This window comes from Microchirus variegatus (genome assembly GCF_963457635.1).
Source record: "Microchirus variegatus genome assembly, chromosome: 6".
NCBI lineage: Eukaryota > Metazoa > Chordata > Actinopteri > Pleuronectiformes > Soleidae > Microchirus > Microchirus variegatus.
In genome coordinates this window covers 33,327,830-33,336,826 of record NC_139807.1, presented here as the reverse complement: position 1 = coordinate 33,336,826, position 8,997 = coordinate 33,327,830, and positions in this window count along the sequence as shown.

Sequence of the window (8,997 nt, the reverse complement as noted above, 5' to 3'; positions counted from 1 at the left end):
GTACGCCCGCACCACGGAGAAAGACGACGAGGACGACATTTGACCGGCTGAGGATACCGTAGCGCTCAGGGAAGGGAGGGGGTGAGCAGAGGAGGGTGAGCACCTCCTCTAGATGTCACTATAAACTACTTACTTCACCTTTAAGTAATCACTCACACCTGCCCTTGATTCCCTGTGTTCTTGGGACTTCTTGTTCTTTATTAGCTCAGTGCTAAGTTTTGTTATTTTCGTCTACTTTTAAAACAAAGAGCTCCGGTGGCTTTGTTAGTTTTTTGCAAGACGAACAATTAAAAGCTCTTGAGTCATTCGTTTTGCCTCCTGTTTTGCGCGTTTGAATCGAAGCAGTGAATTCACCTCCCTAACAAATGTTGTTCTTGTGTAAATACAAGAGGTGTATATTCTGGCCCAGGCTCATTTATACTCTAATCTAGCATAGGCCGCTTTAACCCCAGGTTTATTCTGGACTGGGACTCTAAACTATGTCCTGTTAGACCAGTTTCTGTATGGAATTTGCATGCTCTCTTCTCCAGGTCTTCCCACTTCCTCCCATAGTCCAACAATCCTGCAGATTTAGGTTCATTGTCCACTCTTAGTTGACTGTATGTTGATGATCCAGAGCGTTCCTCACCTCTCACAACCCTCATGTGGAGGATAATCGTAGATAATCGTAGAGATTGAACCAATGACAGTGTATTAAAAGCGTTTCTGTAGATCTCAGGACTTTGACCAGAGCTTTATCAGGCTGAAATCTGTGTGTGTGTGTGTGTGTGTGCGTGTCATGCATTATGAATGAGAGTTAGACCCAGGCCACCCAGGACGGGCCCATTATCTTTGGAAGAATATAACTGACCGTGGCTCTGAACTGGCTCTGCGTCTTGTGGTCAAACACAGGCCAAAGTGAAGTGGAACAACAAATTGAAGCGATCGCGTTCATTCATCGACCGCATACTTTACAGAGAGAGAGCCAACACTGGAGGGCTTTAGCTGATGGTCAGAGGATTCTTACCAGAAAGAAAGAAAGAGAGAAAGAGAGGAACTCTGTGCTCTCAGCTGAACATGTCATCACCTTATAATCAACCATTTCACACTCAAACTGTCATTTGTCACTGACTGAACAACTCTTTATGATTCTGAATGCACTTTAACGCTGTGTGAGGAGGAGAAATGAGCAGAAAAGACGGAGGAGAAGGTTTGTCAGTATTGATCGTCCTCATTCCTGCAGCTGTTTTATCAGACGCAGATGTTTGGACAGAGATAAACAGCTGCAGCAGACGTGTGTGATGACTGTTTTACTCCTGTTGTCGATGGCGATCAAACTTTGTACTCGTGCTGTAAATCCCCCGACGGTTCGAAGAAAAACACTCTGTTGTTTTCCTTTTACTTTTCTTGTCCTCGGATGTTTTTCACTGTTCAATGAAACCAAAAAGACAAAGGTCACGACAGCAGAGTCAATAATAATAGTAATATACATGTATGTACTACATGTAAATATAAGAATAAAGTACACAAATACAATATATTTGAACATAAGAACATTCTGTAACATTCTGAGTAGTCTTGTGTTCTGTTTCCTGTTTTATTTTGAAATAACTACTGCTTCCTCTGTGATTTCCTGATGTCTTTCACCTGTTCATCGTTATCCCTCCACCTGTGTCTGCAGACCTGTAAGTGTCTTTATTTAAGATTTAACATCCGTTTCCTCTGTCTTTTCACCTCTGTTGTGTTTTTGCTGCTTTTTTGGAAACCTTTTTTATTTCAAGATCATTATTTAAAAGGTGTTTTTCTCTTCAAACTGAGACTGTTGTGGAGTCCACGTCCAGTGTTTGTTCAGCCTGATACTTACTACAGCAAGGGAAAGTACTCTACCGTTCAAATGTTTGGTCTCACCTATACACTTTGTTTGTGTTTTCCTTTAAAGTTAGACTTTTATTCATCAAAAGAGTTGCAAAATGAATAGAAAATATAGTCAAGACATTGACAAGATTAGAAATAATGATTTTTATTCCAAATAAAACAGTTTTCAGTTGTGCTAACATCATTGCACAAGGGTTTTCAAGGGTTTTCTAATCATCCAATAGCTTCTGACGCCATTAGAACACTGGGGATTGGCCTCTATACACCTATGTACATATTCCATTTTTTTTACCACATTAACAATGTATAAAGTGTATTTATGATTAATTTAACATTAGATTCAAGTGCTTTTGCTTCAAAAATAAGGACATTTCTAAGTGACCCCAAACTATAAGGCGCACTTAAAAGCCTTTCATTTTCTCAAAAAACAACAGTGCGCCTTATAATCTGGAGCGCCTTATATGTGGATCAATTGGTAAAGTTTGACTTTATCTGTTTTGTTGACATTCCCTTTAGCACAGCTCCATCTAGTGGATGCATAACGCAACACCAGACAAACGTTTGACTGCAATATCTTCTATTCTATGCGCCTTATAATCCGGTGCGCCCTATATATGAAAACAGTTCTAAAATAGGACATTCATTGAAGGTGCGCCTTATAGTGCGGAAAATACGGTGTATATATATATAAATAACTATGCATTGAAACACAAATGACAATAATATAATAGTTGTCATGGTCACTGAGTCTCTAGCACATGTTGTAGAGTGTAACACGTTCTTGTATTTTGCTGAGAAATGAGTCTCAGGAAGAGCTCGTCACAGCAGGTTCGCTGTTCATGACTGAGCTTGAACTGAATGTGCTGAAGTGGATTTATGAAAAAGTAAATGAAATCATAGAGACTCTCATCGCTCTCTTTCCATTGTTTTCCGGTGTGAACCCTCTGTGAGGCCTGATCTGTGCTCGTGTGCAGTTGTGGGTGGTTGTAAAGTGAGAGCCGTGTGTGTGGCTCTGTGAAACTGTATTATTACCACAATTTAATATTGGGAATTTTATTAATGGGGAGGGTTTGGACGGTAGCATGCAAGCTTCATGAAACAGAGGTCACATCCTCCAGAGGAGATGTTTGGTCAGAGAGGCCTCACAGAGCAGCACATGGTTTGAAGCCAGTTTGTGTTTGGCAGAGTTTAGATCTCATCCTTTCAGAAGAGATGAATGGTTGGTGTAATTGTTATGACAGGATGTGTCAAAGCTGCTTGTCCATCACAGGAGTGAAGTACGAGTTTTTGGCCTTTACCAAAGCTGTTGTTTTACGGCAGTGTTTGGAATGTGTTTGGCATTAAGAGCAAGAGCAAGAAAAGGGGAAACTGAGATACTTAGAGCTGTTGACTTATGTCAGGACAGATGTTAGTATATGAATGGTTTGATCACAGTGGTGGATTACCTGCAGTAAACTGTTTACCAGCGTTCTGTCTGTGGGGATTTTTCCATTGTTGTTCCATTGTCTCTCTCTGTTTGTTTTGTCTTCATCAGAGCAATAACAATGAATCACTGACCGACTTCCCTTTGAATTGTTGCTGGTGAAGAAGACGACGACGACGACGACGACTAACCCCCGAGCGAGAGAACAAAGACCGTTTGTCACAGAGATGACGAGGAACCACCGTGAACTGGAACACTTTAAAGCTTCGCTGCCCAGATTGATCCACAGGTGCCACATATTAGACTGAAGAGATAAGACCATGGTGATCACTGACGCTGACGCATGTGTGTTCTGGGACGAGTCAGAGCTCGGTGATCAAACATATGCTGCAGACTCTCTGGTCTCAGCAGACAGAGATCATTTTGTGGTACAAACCATAATCCATGTTGTTTTAAAGATGCTGACTTTTTCTGACTCTATATTTCTGTGGATGATGGTGAAGGAAAAGTCCGTCTGAAGTGTTTCTGTTCTGGATCAACTGTGACTTTAATATTCAAACTCACTTCCAATAGAAACTTCTCTCCCTCTCTCATATTTGGACAGATGTTGTTCACTGCAGCTTTTCATAATTAGATCATTGATGCTGGACTCTGTGTTATTGACATGGCTCAAAGTCAAAGTGCATCAGGGCAAATGGATGATTTCCTGAATTTCAAAAATTCATTAAAATTATTCCTTAAGAGATTTGTAAATATTTTCAACAGATCCTTGTTCAGGGCGATGCCGACTATTATGATGGTAAATTTCATGTCATTCCGAGATACTTTTTGTTTTTGAGAAGAAAGTCAGCTCACTGTCAAAGTGCATCAGGGCAAATGGATGATTTCCTGAATTTCAAAAATTCATAAAAATTATTCCTTAAGAGGTTTACAAATATTTTCAACGATCCTTGTACTACGACTGAAGAATAGTCCTGGACATATAAGTTTTAATGGATTTGACCAAATCTGTCATGGACTTCAGAATAAATTGCTAATCAAGTGTTTCACAACAATATTTCACAACAAACCACAAGTGTGAACTTTGCAGTGTGGCACGATGGGGAAATTCAGGAGAACACAGTTAGACAAAAATCCCCCAAAACCACAAATGACCATCAGCTCCATCCACCAAATGAAATACTTTTGATAAGTTGACTCACAAAGCAAAGCCAATCCTGAGCCATGAAACTAACACAGCTAAAGAACGTCTACTGAAAGCATATCTGTAAATAATTCCATATTTTACATACTTAGACTTAATTTTCACCAGACAGTGAATACTACAGTATTTGTAAAAATGCATGAAATCCAATAGCATTTATTTAGAACTCAATCACTTAAAGCCGTTCAGCGATCACTCGATCGCTCAGTGTCGTCTTCTGTGGAGAAAGAAGAAGAAGAAGAAGAAGAAGAATTGCTCCAGTGGAAACTCACATTTTTCCCCCTCTTGCTTTTCACAACAACTGAATGATTAATTTCCCTCACTCCTCTTCCATCTTCTTCCCATTAGTACGGTCTTAGGCTAAATGATGAGTTCATGAAACAGTGAAACACTGTTGCATAAGTAAACCCCGTATTTGGGCTAAATATAGGGAACCTCGTTGCAGACGTTGAAACAAAGAGGACACTCAGAACGCCATCATACGCTCAGGCCGACACATAATCACATGCTGATGGTCGGCTGCTTCTTTTGTGATTGTTCCGCTGTGTGATCACAAGAAGAATCCAGTGCAGCACAAGAGTTTGAGCCCTTTCAGAACCTGCTATTAACGGAGCATTCCATTTACATCAGAGGTCGTCGGCCGTCGTGACCGGGGATGACGTCACCACAGAGTCCACCATGTTTCAGTCGAGGATTTGGAAAAAAAAACATGGATGCAAATTGTTTGTTTTAAAGCTCCCATAGAACGGAAGTTCCACTTATTGCTGTTTTTTAGTGTGTATCTGCGTCATTACCTTGTTTATGAAGCCCTGAAGGTTCTAAACAAACAGTTCAGCCACTGCTGAGAACGCTGTGTTTTATTGTAATCTCAGGCTCAGTGAGATCTCTGAAAAAACCCGGTCCGGTTACGTAAACAGTGGTTCTCCTGAACAGCAGATCCTCCTGCTCCGGGCACTAGTCCGGGCACATCCGGTTGCGTACATTGAACCGTAGAAGAAGAATAACGTCCATTGTGTTTAAACATTGTTAAAGCTATTTTTTTGGGATTATGAGTAGCAGTGCATCCACTGCTCCAGAGGGGGGAGCTGTGCTTCTGAGAGCTGGTGTGCTAATGACATCATTTCCAGGTATTGACCAATCACAAGACATTTGAGAAAGCTCTTGTTAGCTGGCCAATCACAACACAGTCTGTCTTCTGGGGATGAGATTTCAGTCTGAAACAGGGCGGCTGAGGAGAGATTCAGTGAGGAGAGATTTCTATTTACTCGTTTACAGCAACTAGGAGGTTTTTGACCATAAAAACAAGTTAATGTATGTAAGTAGACCTCCATAACTAACATATATGTGCAACAGGACCACTCTATGTGAGCTTTACATGCAGATCACAGCACAGGTCAGCGTTTGTGATGCTTGCTGCTAAATAAATTAGCTTAGCTAAACGTCCACTTTGTCTTCTCACTGCGAGAGGTTCTGAGAGTTTAGATGAAAGTCACCCCGTCCTTCTATGGGCTCTAAGTTTGTCCAATCACTCTAACGTCCTGCCAGCCATGATCAAAACAGTGATGCATAAACATTTACACTGAGTATAGAAGCGAGGCGGCCGGGCTGCAGCAGCAGTGCTGCACGATTTCAATGTGAAACTCTGCTAGAATTCTTTTTCAGCAGTGTTTTTGCTGTGTCCACAACGGTGACGCCTCTACTCTTTCAAATCATTTTAGATACTTAATGTTTTTATACGCAGCTTTTGGTCGCAGCAGGCGCTGGTGCCAATCCCAGCTGACATGGGGTTCACTCTCAGATTCACACCTATGGTTAATTTAGATCGTCTGATTGACCTAATCCCCAAATCTGCATGTTGTTGGGCTGTGGGAGGAAACCGGAGAACCCGGAGAACCCATAGAAAAGCCACGCACACATGTGGAGAACATGCAAACTCCATGTAGAAAGGCCCTTGTTGCAGCTGGGTCCCTGAGGCAACCGTGATAACCACTGGAAATTCCCAGATGTCGCCTGCAACCAGACACCAACTGTGTTGGACAATACCAGCTGTTACGTCCGCTCATTTTCCTCTAAATGAGAAGATTATTTACATAATTTACATCCTGTGTTATTAAAGAAGACCTGCAGCTCCATTATCTTCTCAGGGCAATGTTTACCGACTTCAAAAGTAGTCCTTATTTTCACTTGGACTTCAATTCAAATAGATATTTTCGTTCCCTGGTGGCTTTCCCTTCAAAGGTTAATCTACAGTCTGTGATAAATGTTAGGGAAACAGAGAAAGAGTCAGATATCCTGGACATAAATCAGAAAATAACTTCTATAAGACAGATGACAGATGCTGATGTCAGGAGCTAATGCAAGAAAAACCTGCAGCGTGAGGTGAAAATGCTGTGGCAAAGAGAGGAAAAGTAAGAGCTTTATTTATTCTATTTTAATCTAATTTAGAGGAAGATGATATTTTTCCTACCGCGTGTCCTTTTTCCTCCTAATCACTGCTGACACTGAGAGCAGCAGCAGTTTGAGGAGCTGTGACTGTGAAAGGATCTTTGTTGATAAATGAAGATCTTTGTTGGAAGGAAGTGAATAAAGTAGCTCTGTGTCACACAGAAGACGTCATTGTTTCCAGGTGTTCACACAGTGTCCTGTCACTAAACCTACTGAGTTATATTGTTTTCCTTTATGTTGCGTAACCTCCTTCACCTCCTTCACCTCCTTCACCTCCCACTTTGACAGTCACACTTTGCAGACTCCAGGTTGTGTTGGATCGACGCGGAGGTCGTAAATCTCCCTCCAACATCTTCTGCAGTTTGAGTTATATTATCATGTTATATGAAAAGTCTGATTGATGCATGAATGAACTCTGCAGTGATAAATGCTGCAGTAAAAGTGAAGTGCGCCGCTCTTTCTCAGACCGGAATTAATATTTTCTCACATTTTTCTCTTGTTTAAACACTCTCAATGTTCAAACCTTCGTAGATTTTAAAACATTAGAATGAAACCAAAGATCAAACCTGTTTTCAGGCTCAAATATTTGTTAGAGAAATAAAAATATAAACATTTTCCTACAAATAAATTCGATAGCTTTTAGAAAGACAATTGTATACTATAATATGTGCTGCAGGTGCACCCATGGTCATTTGTTGTGGGAAAAACACACAAATCCTTATATGGACATCCTGTGTGTGTGTGTGTGTTTATAGGTCACATATTCAGGCTTTTAAAAAAATTAGGGTTTTTTTCTCATTATGTGTTGTTGAGTCAAAGTTATGATTTATTTTATGGCATATCTTTAGTAGTGATATAAAGTCACAATAATTGTGTAGACGTCACAAAATGTATTTTCTTTTTGTTCATAAAAACGAGCTAAGTGAACTTTGAACTGTGACGTATTTCCAAATTTCCCAAATCCAATCTGACTTTTAAACATTTTCAGTACTTTTTGCTCAGTTGTGTTTATATAGTTGGTGAAAATTAAAAACATTTCTTCAAAAGATTGGCTGTTAAAATATACATTATTCATTCTTATAAACTCTGTATAAACTGTATATTTTAACAAAAAAGCAGCCAAAATCCTCTGTGTGCTCAGGGTTAATGTAATTAAGAGATTAAGTGAACACCAAAATCACAATAGCAATATATCAATATATAAATCATAATTTTTACTGACGTAAACTGTATAATTTACATTCAGAATCCCACAGAGAATCAAAGCCTGTGATTATGAAATGTTCCTTTAATCTTCTTGGCCGGTGAAAGTTCTTCTCATGGATCCAAACAGAGTCAGAATCTCGATGAATTCCCTGAGGCCACTTTTTTTCCCTCAGTTTACTGATGTCACTGCTCTATCTGCTCTGAACGTCAGCGCTCGCTCTTCATGCCAAGACAAATGTCAGCCGTGGCCTCACAGTCAGGTCCCGGCTCTGGGTCACGGGTTTGTTTTACCAGAGTCTACGACACTGAAACTCTCTTTCTCGCTGCCTTTTGTGCTGTGGTGAATACGCTCGGAGCTCTGGGAAAAGGTTTGGTTCCCAGACAGAAGTGGTTTTCTGCACTTGTTGGTGACCTTTTCCCCGTGGGTTAGAACTGCTGACTGTTGCTGAGCTGCAAAGACCCTTAAATTATTCTTTATGAACAATTTATTTAACGACTCCCACATTTGATCTGTTTCAGCATAAATTGTGAATCTGTGAGTCGTTGTCGAGTCGTTTAACCGTCAGTTTCAGGCAGCTGTGATGAATGTGTGTGTTGTCTGCTTTTGTCTGTCATTATGCAGCATTTGTACTGTAAAGGAATGTTTGTCAAAGTCAATCTGGACTTGATTTGACTTCCACTGGTTCTTGTTGAGCCGGTCCATGTTATCATGGTAAGAAACACATACGAGAATTGTTTCTTCTTTCCTTTCTTAGGTCTGTAGTCGCCAATTATGACAGTGGGCGGACGGCTGTATTTACAAGTGCAGTTATATTTAAAGTCAGATTCAGACAACCAGTCTAAATGGGAGGATGAGAAAGAAAGA